Source organism: Leptinotarsa decemlineata, unplaced genomic scaffold (assembly GCF_025532065.1).
Source record: "Leptinotarsa decemlineata unplaced genomic scaffold, Ldec_3_MD MMD2_tig00026374_RagTag_RagTag, whole genome shotgun sequence".
Lineage (NCBI taxonomy): Eukaryota > Metazoa > Arthropoda > Insecta > Coleoptera > Chrysomelidae > Leptinotarsa > Leptinotarsa decemlineata.
Genome location: NW_027412710.1, coordinates 943,919 through 962,915, shown reverse-complemented (window position 1 = coordinate 962,915; position 18,997 = coordinate 943,919). Strand labels below are relative to the sequence as shown.

Genomic DNA, 18,997 nt, shown 5'->3' with positions numbered 1-18,997 from the left:
CACCAACAATTCCAAGAGTTCATTCAACAGATTGGAGAAAATCATTTACCATATCATACTGCCGTACGCTGGCTTAGTTGCGGAAAAGTCCTTAAGCGCTTTTTTGAACTTCGTGCAGAGATCGAATTTTTTTTAAATGAGAAGCAGCGTCCTTTTGCCGATTTAGAAAATAGTGAATGGATGTGGAAGTTAGCCTTATTTGTCGATTTGACAAATCATATGAACGAATTGAATTTGAGATTGCAAGGAGAAAATCAGCTTCCCCTGATTTGTACACCAATATCAAATCCTTCAGGCATAAAATGATACTATTTCAATCGCAATTATGTAAAAAATGTTTCACACTTTTTGAAACATGTGAAATATTCAGCCTCACTACAGAGACTGAATTTCTAGTTAATTTTGCAATCGAAACTTTGAGTGCTTTGAAGATAAATTTTGATACTCGTTTTTCAGATTTTGATGTCATTGCGAATGAAATTAAGCTTTTTCAAAATCCTTTTGATTCTGACATTGAAACCCTGGCTCCGGAAGTCCAAATGAAAATTATTGATTTACGGTGCAGTGATATGCTTAAGAACGAATATCAAAATTCATCTTTGTTGGAATTTTATAAGAGTCTTCCACCGGAACAATTTGATAATTTGCATAAATTTGCTCGTGGGTTGTTTTCTGTTTTTGGTACTACTTACTTGTGTGAGAAAACGTTTTCTAAGATGAAGTACACAAAGAAAGTTTATAGATCTCAATTAACCGATGAGTAATATTGATCCACCACTACAAAGTATTGTCGGTGGAAAATCACAATTACATAAATCTCATTAGTGTTTTTGTTTTACTGTGATTCATTTCAATCATTTGTTAGTTATTAATATGCTTAAACTTAGATACTTAAGTTAAGTTTTCTTTGTCATCATTTCTGTCGTTAAGTTTTACCTTGCAAATAAATAAAACCGAGTAATTATCATTCTGTGTTTTCTTCTTCAACTTATCACAGCAATAGTAACAACAATCAGGTAATCATTGGCTGTCGCGGGCCAGATTGATGACAGTAAATCATTGGCTGTCGCGGGCCGGATTGATGACACTGGCGGGCCGGATTTGGCCCGCGGGCCGTAGTTTGGAGACTCCTGCCCTAGTCAAAGACGTGACAGGATAACTTGCAGTTTTCTCGTTTTTGGAAGTAATTTTCAGGGTAAGACCAATGGTTTGATTGCTGATAACTTAGAGTTGGAGCCGTTCCATTGTTACTGTTGCCATACGTTAGTAAGGATTTGTTTGTAAACCGGGTTCAGGTCAGGGTGGGCTATTCTTTTTTCAATATCTGTAAGTGGCTTAGTGGCCGCCAGCTTTGCCAGCTGGCGGCCCTTTCATTGCCTGCTATACCAACATGTGATGGAACCCACATGAAGTGGATATGTTTACGTTTTTCGATGATTTGAGTGGAGCTTATGTTTGATGTAAAGTATGATGAGATGTTCTGGGTTTAGCTTCGTTACTGCCTCCAGTTTTCTCCATTACTGTTGGTGAGAAATTTTACATAAGAACTTTTTCCAAAATGTTGGATTGAGAGGAATTCTATGTCAATACTTTCACTCATTATGTTGTTTGGAGTTCATCATAAACTATGTTCTTTGTAAAACTAATTAATACAGTTTATTGTATGATTTTCACTATAAAGGGTTTTACAAAAACCACGTTTACGCTTGAGAAAGCTTTTTTATAGCAAAAGCAGAAGATTTTGTAGAATAATGGTTATAGATGAGTGTTGTCCTGGTTTGTATCTGATAGCAATAGATGTGGAGAATTTTTTTGATAGTTTTCATTGGGACTAAATTTTTTCTTTTTTTTTTCGAAAAGGAACCCTTTTCATTTATTTGAACAAGATTTGAACACGTTTTCCATCATGGGATTCAAGAGGGACATCGTTCCACCAAGGACTCCAATAACCAGAACAATCATCTCAAACAGTAATCTATGTTTGAGATGATTGTTCTCGATATTGTATTCGTTTTTCTTTATACTTTGGGAAGTAACTCATCTTAACTGGAGCTAGACACTCCAAAATAATTTTGTCCTGCTTATTGAATGGGAAGTACGACTTCAGATATACAGTGTCACCGATAAAGTCCGCATCAAATGGGAAACTTTTTTATTTATCGTTTTATATGAAATTTGATTATGGCAGTAGATTTTGCTTAAGAAATGATGTCAAACGGAGTCTACAAAATAGGTCACGTGATTTCCTTAACCTGTCAAAATTGACATTTAAAAAAAGAAACATCGAAAAATGACATTATTCTTCAAAATATCCAAAAATATCAAAGGATAAAAACATTTTCTTTTGTAATTTTATACCCACACACCAAGTTTCAAACCCATAATAAGTATTTTATATTTTCACTATTTTTCCGCATTCCTGCTTTTTCTACTTATCAAAATTTAAGTACACCTGTACTAAATCATTTATTTTAACTAAACTCGTCACCGAATTTCTTTTTTTGTAATATAATAATATTTTAAGAGCCTCTTTGATGTTAAAAACAAATTTTGAAAAATAAAAGTTGTCAAACTTGATGCAAAGTTCATCTAGGTTCAACGGGACTTTCCAAACTATACAGTACTTGAGTTTTTTAATGAGCAAATGGCCTCACAATATGAATTAGAACAGAACGGAACATTAGGAAACAATATCTTAGAGTGTTTATTGTTTTTTTAACAAAAAATACAGTGGAATTTAATCTTAATTAAAAGGAACTGAAAATAAACATGTTCCTATACCTAATAGCAAAAAAACACGAAAAAAAGACTCACGACATTAAATACACTACATTTCTGTATGTCTTCCATCGCGTTCTATGCAGATAATTGTCCTTCTTGATACATCTTTTATTGAGTTGCTGATACTCACAGGGTTTATGTTTAAAATAGAGTTTCTAATAACAGTTTCTAGGTGATTCACGTCACGAAAAGGTCTTTGTTTATAAACGATCTGTTTTAAGTAACCCTACAAGAAAAAATCTAGTGGGGTTGAATCTGGCGACCTAGGCGGCCATATTTGCTTCATATTTCGCCCAATAACTTTGCCCCGAAACATTTCTAATAGTTTCTCTTTGACTTGTCTTGAACTATGAATAGGAGCCCCGTCACATTGATACCACAGACTGTGTCTTATTTCAACCGGCATATTGTCCACTATATCACTGATCTCAGTATTTAGAAATTGCAAATAATTCTGAGAAGTTAAATTGTGTCTAAAAAAGAATGGTCCCATTACCTGATTATTTAAAACACCGCACCACACATTTGTTTTAAATGAATATTGGTCCCGACATTCTATCACAAAATGAGGATTTTCCTGAGCCCACCACCTACAATTCTGGGAACTGACTACGCCGTTCGATGTGAAGGTAGCTTCGTCGGTCCATAGGATTTTGTAAGGAAATTTTCTGTTTAATTCTACTTCTCCTTGGTACCAGAAAGAGAAATCTAGTCGAACATCGAAATCTCTTTCCTTTAAGGTATTTATAAATTTGGGTTTGTAGGGTTTGAATTTTTTTTTATGTAAAATTGCTCTTACGCTTTCTCTTTTAACGCCAGTTCTATCTACAATATTGGTAATACTTGATTTTCCCTGTTCGATAACATCCAGGCAGACAGCCAACTGAACCTCATCATTATTGCGTGATGGATTATGGATTTTAAAAGTATTTTCAACTGAACCAGTCAGTTTAATTTTTTTTAAAATCCTACTTACAGTGGATTGCTGTACATGTCTACCAGGATGTCTTGCGTTAAAAATATCAGCCACTTGTCGATGCAATGTGTTTTCACCACAAATTAGCACAATTTCAATTTTTTCTTGTAAAGATAACATATTATTTTAATTTTCATACATTACATTGAACTAAGGGGCATTAATTTATTCAGTGACAGTGACGTTTTCTAAAACACATTATGTAGTTTCATATTTTTTCACAGCCTACCCAGTTTTTTTAAATTAGTGTTGTTAGCGGAGTAGGTAAATGTAAATACTATGAGTTTTTTTCTTTTATTGAATGGGCTTCAAGAATCACGAAATGATGTTTCCTAATGTTCCGTTTTGTTCTAATTCATATTGTGAGGCCATTTGCTCATTAAAAAACTCAAGTACTGTACAGTTTTGAAAGCCCCGTTGAAACTAGATGAACTTTGCATGAAGTTTGACAACTTTTATTTTTCAAAATTTGTTTTTAACATCAAAGAGGCTCTCAAAATATTATTATATTACAAAAAAAGAAATTCGGTGACGAGTTTAGTTAAAATAAATGTTAGTACAAGTGTGCTTAAATTTTGATAAGTAGAAAAAGCAGGAGTGCGGAAAAATAGTGAAAATATAAAATACTTATTATGGGTTTGAAACTTGGTGTGTGGATATAAAATTACAAAAGAAAATGTTTTTATCCTGTGATATTTTTGGATATTTTGAAGAATAATGTCATTTTTCGATGTTTCTTTTTTTAAATGTCAATTTTGACAGGTTAAGGAAATCACGTGACCTATTTTGTAGACGCCATTTGACATCATTTCTTAAGCAAAATCTACTGCCAAAATCAAATTTCACATAAAACGATAAATAAAAAAGTTTCCCATTTGATGCGGACTTTATCGGTGACACTGTATTATGGTAAATGAACAGTTACCATCAATTCAATAAGCAATGCCAGTATTTCGTTGATACCGCAAGAGAGCCAAAAATGTTAGATGATAGGTAGTGTGTGTATGTATCTATACGGCAGAAAATGGTAATGAAGCATTTGTAAGAACAAACTTCGGAGCTCTAAACTGCTTGAAGAACATATCCGCATTATCTTTTTCTTAAGGACAAGGCACAAGCACTACAGGAAAGTCTTTGAGGCACTCTCAGAGCGGTGCCCGTGCGAAAGTACCGGGTCACATTGGATTTGAATCGCTGGAGATTGAATCCATTTGGAAATATTTCCTCAGGGAGTTTACTCCACATAGAAACAGTTCTTCAGGTTGAAGAGTTCCTGGACAGTGGAGTTCGAGGTGTACTGAGTTGAACCTCAAAACGTCCCTCGCGTATTTCTGATATATACCGCCCTTGGTGGGATCAAATGTGCCAAGTCACTTGAACACCGTGAAAGTATCTATAGAAGAAAAACAAATCTCCAGCCTTTCTTCGATGTTCCAGGCTATCAAAGTTGCAAGTAATGATCGCGTCTGCAATCAGACGAAAGGCTCTTTTCTGGAGTATAGTAACTTCAGGGTAAGTTTGGGGGCAGAGCTCCATACATGAGAACAATACTCCAAAGAAGATCTGATCTGAGCAATTATACAGCATCAAAAGTGGCTGAGGTGTGTACAGTTTCCTGGTTCGAAACAGTGACCCAAGCTTTTGAGAAGCAGCCTTTGCAATTCCAGCTACATGATTGTGCCAAGACATATTGGTGTACATTTTAACTCCCAACAAACTTATTGAAGCAGAAAGCGAAATTGTCTGACCGGACATTATTATATCCGGTTCAGAGACATTCCTCTTTTTGGAGAAAACCGACGCCAGGGATTTTGTGGCAATGAATTGAACCTGGTTACTTTCACTTCAATTCAAAATCACTTCTAGATCCTTATATTGAGATATGCAACCCCCTGCTGACGGTGAATATGTTTGGTTTTTTCCAATAAATCATTGATATACAATAACAAGAGGGTTGTTGACAATAAGAATCTAACAGAGACCTAACAGAGCCGTTTTTGAATATGAAAAGTAAGATTTTGGAAAAAGCTCGGCCACGTCGATTTCTTATTGAAGGATACCAGTCAGACTAATCAGATTTTTTGTAGTTCGCACCCCTCGGAGGGTGCGTCCGACGACCCTTATTTAGATAGGGAAAGTAGGTCGAGTGGCACCTTGTTTTAAAGGTCTTTCGAATACCTTTACAACTCTTTTAAAAGAAAATTTTTGTAACAATTAGTTTTCGAGATAATTTGAAGTAAAAATTGCCATGTTAATAATACATTAGACAGACCACTCGGTAACTTGTATGTCTAAATAAAAAAAAATTCGAGCAGTTCTTCTTATCAGTTTTTTGTTAAATAAAATCCCTTTTTTAAAATCAATACCCGCTCCTCTTCTTCCAGTTTTCATTAGTACATCGTTCCATTGTTTTGTTTAAACGGGTCGTGTATTGTTATTTGTTTAAAAATGCCTTACACTACTGCTGAAAGGGTTTCAGTTATTGCTTTATTTTTTTGGCAACGACCAAAATGCTAATAGAAATCAATTTTATCTAACGAGCAAAACCCTGGTAAACACCTAAGCAAAAAACACGTTCTGGATTTGGTCACGAAATTCAAGGAGACACGTTCGGTTTTAAATAAGAAAATAAATGTTCAGAGAAGGGTAGTGAATGACGATAATGCGATTGGAGTAATTGGTCAAGTCATCGCCAATCCCAGGTTAAGTACCAGAGGTTTATCAGCAATGGCCGGAATAATCCATATGAGCGCATGGAGAATCCTTAAAAACCACAAATTCCATCTTTACAAAATTAAACTTGTTCATGAACTCAATGAGGATGATTTTGACCGAAGACAGGAGTTTTGTGAGGGCATGAGTGAGAGATTAATGCAAAATCCCGAGCTGCTTTATAACATCTGTTTTTCGAACGAAAGCTCATTTTATTTAAATGGTTGCGTGAACCGTCACAATTGCTGTTATTAGTCGGATGAAAACCCAAGACAATACGCAGAAATACATACCCAACATCCCCAAAAGTTGAATGTCTGGGCCGGAATAGTAGGCAATCATATTATAGGTCAATTTTTCATTGATGGAAATTTAACCGGTGATTCTTATTTACAACTTCTTGAAGAGGCAATACAACCTCGTATGGTTGAAATAATTGATCAGGATCCAAGATGTCAAGATGAATTCATCCATTTTCAACAAGACGGTGCACCACCACATTATAGCCAGCAGGTTCGAAATTTTTTGAATAATCATTTTGAAGGACAATGGATTGGGAGAAGAGGTCCAATTGAATGGCCACACGATCACCAGATTTAACACCACTGGACTACTTTTGGTGGGGATATTTGAAGTATTGAGTTTATGCTACACAGTCAGAAAATTGGGATGAATTACGTCGTAGAATTATTCATGAATGCCGAGCTATAACTCTTGAGATGTTGAATAATGTAAGAGTAAAATTCGAACAGAATCTTCATTGTTGCATGGAGCAAAATGGCGCACATTTTGAACATTTACTCTAAATTTCAATTATTGGGATTTCTTCACCCTAAATCAGTTTTTTAAACTTTTCTGTGTCATCAGCATTCAAGGAAATCAGCAGGTTGTATTCGTTGTGTAGGTAAGTTTTTAGTATGATTCACTTTTTTATCAGAAACATAAAATATCCACGTCAAAAGGCAATTCAATTCACCTAAAATGTAAGGGTGGTAACCAACCCCATCCTCCGAAAAAATCTCCTTGTAACAAACAAATAATTCTTACTTTTTTACGAAATCAAATGGATACGTATTAGCAGGTTGTCATAAAAAGCAAAAATTTTTTTTTATGAAAGTTCTGAACGTAAATTGTACTTTAAAAACAATTTCATTCATTTCAAAGAGTTGAACTCAATAAAAATACCTTTAAATCTTCAAATTATCTCGAAAACTAATCGTTACAGGTTACAGAGATGTAAAGGTATTCGAAAGACCTTCAAAACAAGATGCCACTCGACCTACTTTCCATATCTGAATAAGGGTCGTCGGAAGCACCCCTCCGAGAGGGTGCGTACTACAAAAAATCTAATCCGTCTGAAAGGTGTCTCCCTTCAATTAGAAATCGACGTGTCCGAGCTTTTTTTAAAAATCTTACTTTTTATATTCAAAAACGGCTCTGTTGATTTTACGTTGTTACACGGCCACTTGAAAGAACGTTTCAGGAAGCTGAAGAGCCATGCATAAAAATGATCCGATGAGCCATAGCGTCGAAGTATGGCCAGCAAACCCTCATGCCACACACATTCAAAGGCCTTAGAAGTATCGAGCGCAACAGCTCTTGATTCTCTGTTTCTCGATTGCCTTTTTCCAAATATAGGTGACATACGATAGAAGGTCGCCTGTTGGTCTTTGTTTCCGAAAGCCATATTGAAGCCTTCCAAATATTGGAAGATATGGTGGTTTACGACTTCCTCCATGATTTTTGATATCACTGATAACAAAGTGACTGGGTAGTTATTTGGAAGATTTTTCTTGCCCTTACTGGGAATAGGCTGAACGCGAGCAATCTTCAACAAGAAGGAAAAACCCCTTTCTTTCAAGACAGGTTGAAAAGTCTGCAAAATACTGGTGCAAGTTTATTTGCGCACTTTTCAAGTACGATGACAGGCACTTAATCAGGGGCCTTGTTGATATTGAGCTGTTTCAAAATTCGCCTGACTAGACGCTGTCGAAAATTAATTTCTGGCATATATGGTGAAATCCGAACCGTATATATAATGTCAGGTTCAGACAATAGCACTTTTTGCTTCGATAGATCAGATTGTCGGGGAGCTAGCCTATGGCCTGGTTCACTGCGGCCTTTTCACATCTACTGTGATGCTCCTTGGTTGTTATGTTGAAAAACCACCATTTTCATAATCTGTTAATTTGTTTTGTTCACATTGTATATGTTTATAGGTAGTTAAGAGATTAATTTTGACATAATAAAAGTACGAGTTGAGTTGTCTAAAATTAATACATTCATTCAAGAGTTTACTTGAGATATTCCCTCTACTTCAACATGGTAGCAGATCGTGGTTGATTAGCCTGAGGTTCCGGAGTATAAGAAATATTTCCAAATTATGAGAAACTGCTGAAATTTTCTTGCTGAAAATTTTTGACATTGACAAATGTTTTGAAGCTATCATTTTTATTCAGTTGAATCCAAGCTCTACCAAAAGCAAAATGGATGCAACTAAAATACAAATAGGATTACTTGAGGGCAAGTCAAACTGGTCATCATGGAAATACAAGAGCAGCTTACTGTCACCTCACAAACCACAAGAGGAGACTAAATCATCTGTCGGTAACAAATAAGACAGATGGGTATCCGCGGCTAAGCTGAACAGTGGAGACGGGAGTGGGTTAAACAACTTAGCAAATTTCAAATAGATCTTAATGGGCGCCAGGTAAATTTAATCCTCCAGATACCCTAAGTAACTCACAATATCAATAACCCACCAATTGATATTGGAAATAAAAGATAAAGATCCCCAATATGATTTATTCAGTAATCCTAACTTACATGGATTAACCAACAACGCTTCTAAGACAACAATGCAATATTCACACTACTACGCGATGTTCAAATGTCAATACAAGAGCGCGGTGTATATAACCACGAATTCAATCAGCCATAAATTACGGTAGTAACGACGCTCAAAAAAAACTACAATACGTCGAGTAAAACTACCACGAAAATTGAGTAGGTGAAATCGTAAATACTAGTATCGGAAGGTAAGACAAACTCGTTTGCGTCGCGTGAGCTCAGGCGTAGGCGCATCGGTGTCAATCAGCAATCGTGAAAGGAAGAATATACCTCAATTTCCGTTTCACAGATGAATCACTATATCAATCTGGTATCAATAAACAAACTCTTTATCAATAAACGATAAACAAATACTATATCAACAGGTAACAATAAACATAAGGGCAACAATTATTCAAATAACTCAGTATATCACAAATATTCAATTAAATCAATTATAACTTGCGTGCTCCTTTTGGGCCACCCGGTATATGGTGTTAGGCTACCCCGTGGTTCGACGGAAGTGGATCACCCTGTAGTACTGCTGAGATGGATCACCCTGTAGCACCGGTGGATCACCCTGTAGAACGGCGGAGATGGATCACCCTGTAGCACCACCAAGATAGATCACCCTGTAGGGCACGACAAGCTGGACCAGTAATGGATCACCAAATAAGATACAGAAAGATAAATAAAAAAAGGAAAGGAGAAGAAAAAACCCTACGGAAGAAAATTCTCAATCAGAATCAGATAAAAACAAGGTGAGATTCAACCCCCATTTAATAGGGACTATTTGACTAATCAATACCCCTGGTATATTTTCATTAAGCAAAGTAGCAAGATACCAAGAGTATATTTTTGGGTGCCCTGTATAACCATATGACCCGTAAAAATCAAGACAATTGAATGAATGTTGAAACCTCTCTTCAAAACTAATATTCACTTGAATGACAACGCTGGGAGCAAATATTACTATAATCATTTAAAACACATTTAATGGTAAAATTCTTCCCCTGGCCAAGGGGTTTTCTATACGTTTCTTCGTGTGCGGTGCTCTGCACGGAAGTCCTACTGGGACTTGATGAGTGACTGAGGGCCTTCTGTTTCTTATGAATCTAGAGACGAGAAACGAAGGTTGTAGAATTGAAGAGGTGATATCATAGCTAAGACCACATGAGAGATGCGACAGTGATTCAGACATACCTAATTTCGGAAATCCTTTCACCTGGCACGAGTTCGTTAACCACCACAAATCCTCGAAAGAGCTTGAATTTCAGACTGCAAATATCCACACCAAAATGACCAATTAGTCTTCCACTATACAATCCTGACTTGTAGAAATAATCCCCGTGAAGGATGGCACAAATACAACCATATATATCCTACAATCAGTCTGATGGTACCCTTGAACTCCGAACCAAGCTCATCGAAGGCCAACTTCCGAATACTAAGAGACTGCCACATCTGACAGCTAACCAGTTGTTGCCACAGTGCGTCCAATCTACACTACAAGCACCAAGGGGGCGCTGTGCACAACATCATATATCTATCAATTCCTCCACAGCCACTTGAGACAATATCAACAAGTCCGTGACCCATCAAAACTCCTTCTCAAAGCAATGCAACCCTAAACAACCCTTGACAATTTGAGTAACCGATCAATCCTCCACCCGTGAATAACTGTAGAACTAGTTCGGTTTAGTTCGTCGGAACGACACTACGAAAGTTCGGCGGATGTCAACCAACAGCTGTCTCTTAATCTTGAAATTGAATGTTTACAAAAATATTCACTCCAACCTATTTTCAACTATTTACCAATCCTTATTTATGCGATGGAGTAGAAACATATAAGGTAAGTCGTCACATCTTACCCATTCCGTACGAATATTTGAACATTCATATTATGCAGAATATTTATCGAAAATATCAAACAGTATTCAGAAACCAGAGCTAACTAGTATTGTATTTCAGGCGATATGGCTCTAAAATGTAAGTAATCCTTCTGGAAGTGATAAATAACAATCTATGCAAGAAATATTCTTGGGAAAGTATAGAGAATAAGGCAGACAACGGCTGAAAAATGATAGGCGAAGTAAACTGAGAAACAAACAATAACAACTATTTCAACCTATCGAGGAATTTTCGGATCTCCCACGTCGATTGGCAATAGGAGAATGTGTAAGTACTGGTCAAAGCAGTTAGTCAGGGAGCATACATATATTCCTGTACATTTCAGGTATAGTTTTCTATGGAACGGAAGATTCCCATTACTATGATGTTAAATGAATAAAATCTACTTGTAACTTAATTACATTGTTAATATCCTTTGAATAAAGATCTTAAAAGGTAACGTAGTGTTTTGAAAGGTCACATAAGAGCAGTTTGATCTAGTGCTAAATTGAAACGTAACAATGGATGGCCTGAGAAGTTTTAGTGATGCTGACCATGGCGGAGATGAAACAACGGGACGTTCAGCAACAGGTGTTATTTGTATTTATGCTGGCGGTGCGATATCTTGGCTCAGTCAACGACAAACTTCAGTAGCTATTTCCTCAACGGAAGCTGAGATAGTAGCTGCTAGTGAAGCTTCCCGTGAACTGGTTTGGTTGAAACAGCTATATGAAGAATTTTTGGATATGGAATGTAATCCAGTATTGATGGTCGATAACGAAGCTGCAATACGCTTGGCCCAAAATCCGGAATATCACAGACGTACCAAACATATTCATATAAGACATTTCTTTGTAAGGGAACTGGTCTTAAATGGTGCTATTTCAATTCAAAAAATAGCATCAGAACACCAAATAGCAGATGCACTTACCAAACCGCTGTTCAAGCCAAGATTGAATATTTTACGACAAACAATGGGATTGAACAAATTATTCGATGAGAGAGGGTGTTGAAAAACCACCATTTTCATAATTTGTTAATTTGTTTTCGTTCACATTGTATATGTTTATAGGTAGTTAAGAGATTAATTTTGTCATAATAAAAGTACGAGTTGCGTTGTCTAAAATTAATACATTATATCAAGAGTTTACTTGAGATATTCCCTCTACTTCAACATGTTAGAGCTCATTGGCTACCTTGATCTCTTTGATGAGACTCCCTAGCTTTGACACTGACCCCTTCATATAGCTGGCAGCCTCTGGTTTCTCTTCCCCGCATCTTGCGTGTCTCAGCCAAGCTATCGCTTTGCATTCGCAGAGCGGTTTCATCCTTTTCTTGACAGAACCATCATTGGGTTTCTTCCGTCAGACTCATGTTGGCCATATGTTTCCTGTGTCGGCTTCGCCCCGTTAGTAGACCCATCACTACCCTTACAACCTTACGGTTCTGGTTTAGCAGGTCTTCCGTGAATTTGCGCGATAGTTTCTTCATTAACTCTTTCGCCTGCCTCATTCCTGAGAGCTTATTCCACCTATCTATCTATTCGGCTTGTATCCATGAGTTTATGGATGTCTTTATATATGCTTTCGTTACCCCCCAGGAGGATTCTGGGACGATCATAGCCTTGGATGCGCCTTCACGAACTAGAATATCTCAATGACGATTTACAAAAGATCAATATCTCCGAACCGGATATAATGATGTCAGGGCAGACAATGCCGCTTTCTGCTTCGATAAGTTTTTTAGCACAATCATGTCGCTGGAATTGCTGAAGCCGCTTCTCAAAAGCTTGGAACACTGTTCCGAACCAGAAAACTGTTCACACCTCAGCAACTTTTGATGCTTCATAACACTCAGATGAGACCTTCTTTGGAGTATTGTTCTCATGTATGGAGATTTGCCCCCAATCATGCCCTGAAGCTGCTGGATTTCATCCAAAGAAGAGCCATCCGCCTAATTAGAGACGCGAACATCACTTGCAACGTTGATAGTATGGAACATCGAAGATTTGTCCTTCTTCTAGAGATACTTTCACGGGAAGTGTTCAAGTGACTTGGCACATTTGATTCCACCAAGAGCGGTACATATTAAAAACACGCGATGGACCGTGGCTGCTCATCGTTTTGAGATTCAACTCAGAACACTTCGAAATTCACTTTTCAAGAACTCTTCCATTTGGAGAACTACGTTGTAACCTTCCGTTGTCGTAGATTGAAACGGGTTACTTTGTTACTTAGGAACTAAATTATGGGCTGCCGGAACTCAGCGGAGAGGGATGGTGGGTAAATATAAGTCCACTTGGAGGATAAGTGTATTGTTTCTTCAAACACGCCAAGCTTGTGGTGATTACAGGCTTATGGCCCAGAAGTATACTTTTGGGTTCACAGATATAAATGTAAGCAACTTATGATTAAACTTAAGGTGTGGTAAATACTTGGTTCATTCTAGAATTCGCAATTTGTACAGCAATGTTGATTCGAGGTCGTGCGGAAGGGTGTAATACATAACAGGAAAGACCTTACATGCATGGGATATGGGAGAATAGTCTCCAGCAGCACGATCCAACCCCTGTACGCAGTCCACTCAGGCAATGATCTTTTCCATGCAGATAACTTGCTCCTCGGAAGACCGTAATCAGAGATATAAGGGGTGTAGTGGTCTAGCCTTGCGAGAGATACACCAGGATATAGTTCACAATATCGACTTGAGGTGGTAATAAGAAGGCCTAAAATGAGATTAAGGTTTAGAAGGATATACCCTTTAGGGTATTTTCGGGAAGAGGGTTCTTATCGTAGTTGTTGTGTGGCCTGAAGATTGGAATTTGACAAGAGAACGGGTACTTAATAAAAATCCCCAATACTGTGGGCGAGTTATTCCTTTGGATAATCCAAATATAGTTATTTCCGTATTGAATATTTTGATTTCTTCAAATCCACAAAAGTGATGAGCTCAAAATTCTTGCTCCAGAGAAGATAACCAAACTCAACTCTCATTACCAGAGAAAAAACCCTTTTCTTTTTCCTTTCATTTTTTTTCCCAATCAACGTTATTCAAGGTCGAATTATTCTGATTGTCTTTAGGCACAAAAAACTGAACTGAATTGTTTTGAATGTTATACAGGGTGGATGCTGTGCATAAATATATGATTTCAATACGTTACTTTTCTGTTATCTCGTAAATCCGCTCTTGCATTTTGGGAACCGTAACAACGTTTATGTGGAATAAACTTCTTGAGAATGTTTTTCCAAATGGATTCAATCTCCAGCGATTCAAATCCAATGTGAATCGCTACTTTCGCACAGGCACCACTCATAAAGCGCCTATATGATTGAGGAGATCATCATGAAGATTGAGAAATAAAACTTTCTCTGTTTTTATACCACTAGTGTTTGCATTGCATTGAAATGACATTTTATAAATATTCGTGCAGGACGTACCTCTGAATATCTTACGAAAGATATCATGTGGATATATCCATAGGATATACAAGAAATGGATGAAATTTCATAATAACCAAAATTCTAGTCAAAGTTGTATTTTGTAAATTACGTATTTCGATTACTATTTCTCATTATTCTTGACTGAAATCATCAAAATGAGAAAGGTACACATGGTTTGAGTTGCAGGAGAAGTGCAGGGCGTACATCTCGACATCACCAAGTGAACGACATATTGAAACGAGCTATGTTGTCTTGCGGTTGTTCCTGCAATTTTGGAACCCTCAGGTACCAGTCGATATGATGGTAAACGACCAGATGGTATGTCTCTCATACCATCGAAATACGGTAAACCTGTGGTACGAGACTTCACTTGCGTTGACACGGTCGCGGCTTCCCATCTACCCGGAAGTTAAAAGTTTGCTGGAACTGCAGCATTGTCTGGCGAGAAATTGAAAAGGAAAAAATACCAAAATCTTGGTAACAACTATCTGTTCCATCCTGTAGCGGTTGAAAATTTTGGTGTTTATGGCCAGGAGTCTCTGTTATTCGTTCATTAACTCGGAAGGAGAATAGGCCAAGCAACGAAAGATTACTGTTCTACCTCTTCTTTGATAGAAAGAATTAGTATTGCTATTCAAGGTGACAATGCTGCTTCGGTCCTTGGAGCTATTCCACCTTCACATAATTTTAATGAGATCATGCATTGCCCTAATTTCAGTATGAAACTGAAATCTCTACGAAACAAGCCGAAATATGTGAATATTCATCAGTCTCCTATCAAGGTTAATTCACAAGTGATTGATCGACCTTCTTCTTTTTCAGTGCGGCCAGTGGACTTGTGTCATTCTTGCCCCCCAAATATGAGTTGCACTCCTCGTAGTTCTGGTTCCCTTTCACTGGAAGAGCTTCATGAAGCAAAGGCGAACCGATCCCTCTACGAAATCCTTCTTTACTTGGAAGGATCGATCGCAGCTTGAGAAATGGTTCTAATGGAGATTCTGTGAAACGTGTTCTTCTTCACGAATCAGTAGATAGTTGTCCTGAAAATCTAGAGAAGAAAACTGGATTGGATAATTTAGGTATCACTTGCTATATGAATAGCATTTTACAAGTGTTGTTCATGACGAAGAATTTCAAGAACGAGGTTTTATGATGAACGAGAACGGGAATGTTTCCTACTTATTCATCAAACTCAAACTGTTCATGCAGCTGCAGTTTCGAAAGAATGTATCATCTTTCCCTTCAACCGATTTCCTGGAGTCTTTGAAGTCCACTAGATATTCGTTAGGACAACAAGAGGATTGTTCCGAATTCTTGGGGTTCTTGTTGAATACTCTTCGTGAGCAAAACAATAGCAAAATCAATACTCCCGACCGCTCTGGATTGAATGATTCCGTACAGTCCACCTTGTTTTGTATTTGTGAATCTTTTGCTGGAGAAATTCTCACTTGTTTACTTTGTAGTAAATGTTCAAGAGGTAGCGAAAACTTATGTGAATTTCTGGAACTTCATCTAGCTTTTCCTAATATGACTAATAACCAGTCCGTGCAAAGCTTATTGTTGAATCATCTGGAAATGGAATTTTTAACAGATGATGATCTAGTGTATTGCCAAATATGCGCCAAACTAACTGTTATAAGGAAACAAGTATATCTGATGCACCAGTCAATCTAATAATAACACCGATGATCTTCAAACAAGACTCAACCTCTGACGGAAGCAAGAAACTCTTTGGAAGGTTCGAAATAGATGAACATTTCAATCTAGCAGATCACTAGTATAATTGAAGGGGTTATATTTTTAGGATTGATTAATTTTTTGGAAAACAAAGTTTTTGGCTTTCTACTACTCCATCTGATACAAAAAAAAGGGATGAGAGAATCTTCCAAAGAAAGGAAGGAATTAATCAATTTGAAACCCTATACATGAATGTGTAGATCATGCAAAGAAGTAACTTTCAGATACAAACTGAAAGAAAGTCCTCCTGAAACAGCTACTTTCATATAAACATTGAATTACACGAAAGAAAATAATTCTTTCGAAACAAATACTTCTACATGAACACTGAATTATACAGAAGATACTTTTCTCTACTCAGTTTGTATTTCAAACATACTAGTATAATATTCATGCAGTCATTGTTCACTGTAGTTCTGGCGTTGAATTTCGTCATTATAACGTCTTGGTCAAAGACGAAACGGACTGATTTAAGTTTAAGATAGTCGTGTCATGAAGTGTTCTGGCGATGCATTGAATCTATTGGAGCCTCTGGAGACACCCTACATTTTGTTTCATAAGAGAGAGGACATTGGTAGATCAAGATCTTCAGATGATGTGGTGCTGCAGTTTTTTCCGGGTTTTCCTGCAGCTGAAAAAGTAAATGCGCCACTGGAGCGCCAATTAATTTTTGTTGTTGTTTTTTATTTTTATCGTTGTTTTAATAAAATGAATTTAATTGAATTTATTGAAAATGAATACTTTATGAAATTATGGATATGTGATAAAAAAACCAAAAACTAGGTAATTTGAATTTTTCACATGAATTTTGGGGTTATGTGAAAAAATTTTGAATACGAAAGTTGTATATTTTTCTATTTCCTACAACTTTGCCATTCAACTTTTTTTCATAGGACTTGTAGTTTTTCCGGAAGTTGAGATGAGCCATTGTTTATCCTTAAAAACTCACCCCCTCCCACTTCCCAAACTCAAATCGTCCGTAATTTATTTTTTCTTTCATTTTTATCATATTTCACTCCTTCTCTAATGCGTTTCATCCTACTATTTTTTTTTCACTTTTCACCATTTTTGAAGGTCTCAGCCCTAGTCTATTATGTGGTTGGTACATTTTAGACTAATTGATTATTCAACTGCTATTCACCTACCAAGTTGTTAGTTGTTACACACATTGGAACCTGGTTGTGGTCAACTTTAATTTGACCAAAACGAATTAAATTATAAGAGAACCTTCCAGCTATTTCTGTCGGTAATTACGTTATCCTTTCTACGGTAGCATCAGACAGAATAAACCTTACGAAAAATAACAATAACTAAGCTAGTGATTAACATATACAGTGTGTGTCACATTGAGCTTCCAGTAGAAGTTTTAGATGGAGAACCTACTAGTCAAAAAATGTTCTACGAAAGTTTTGGATACCAATGAACTGTGTTTTTTAAAAATATCCTACAATATATAGGGTACTGAGTGAGGAAAGACAATATAAATATGCCATTCCATATAAAAAAACTTGTATATTCCATGTTTCAGCTAGATACCATTTATATTAAAAAAATATGTCACAATAACCTAGTGCATCTTTATCTGAAATTTTCATTTGAAATATTTCCTGATAACTCTACATCTTCATATCAAATTTCTAATGGAAGATCGATATGACACTGACTACATAGGGCGTTCCAACAAAAACTTGACCCCCCTGTAAGTGAGAAACGGACTTGTAATCAAAAATCTCAAAGAACACGTCAATTTTTATTTCTAGGACTAATGGGGAATGTTCCTCCTGACGAAAATCAAGTAGTTTTCATAAAAGAGCTCTAAAACAACGCATTTTAAACTTATCATTTCAACTTTTTTCTTTAAAAAATTATTTAAATACTTAATGAAATAATGCATTCAACATTTAAAAGGATTCGTTTCTATTTCACTATTTGGCAACATCGGTTATAGCTAATAAAGGACAATGAATCTGTTACCTATATGAGACAACCAAAGATGACATATTTCAGAGGCGTGCTGTTCTGTTTACTTATGTTCCGAGTCATTCTGTGACATATGACATTTTGTGCACCTAACCTATCTTCCTCTATATAAATTACAAAACAACTGTTTTTCATGTGGCTTGTGGAGGTGGTATTGAACTATAATTTATATTTTGCCTTAATTGTTGATTTATAAAGATACTTTTCCTTTTTGAAAGTAGAATATCTAGGTACGTATAAACGCAGAAATTTTTATTTCTGCAGAACATTATTTAAAATATCCATTCTAGAGACTTTCTGCTTACTTCATAAACATAAAGAGAAGTTTAAAAACCATACAGAAAGCCCTACGCGTAGCGATAAAAAACTTGCCCTTCCACTGCCCACATCATCTTTGACCAGGCAGTTTCAAATCTATGGAAGTAGAGACATAAAATTATCTACCAAAACATATTACATCTAATAATGAACTTGAAAAGTTTATGAAATCAGTAAAGAACCTTGTTTAGGAAACTGCTTCTACAGTTTGGAAGAGTCTTTCGGTATACCACGATGTATATTACGATTTATGTCAAGTAATCTTAAAATTGTGTTGTTTTATTGATAACATATTTGTACATTTTTTCTTATCTTTGATATTTTTTTATTGTTT

The 18,997-nt window shown here is 36.4% G+C and overlaps 1 protein-coding gene across 2 annotated transcripts in view; it reads right to left on the bottom strand.

Moving 5' to 3' along the window:
- LOC111504932 (pyrokinin-1 receptor) overlaps positions 1-18,997 on the bottom strand; it is a 443,518-nt gene that overhangs the window by 247,978 nt on the left and 176,543 nt on the right. The gene's annotated exons all lie outside the window — the stretch shown is intronic.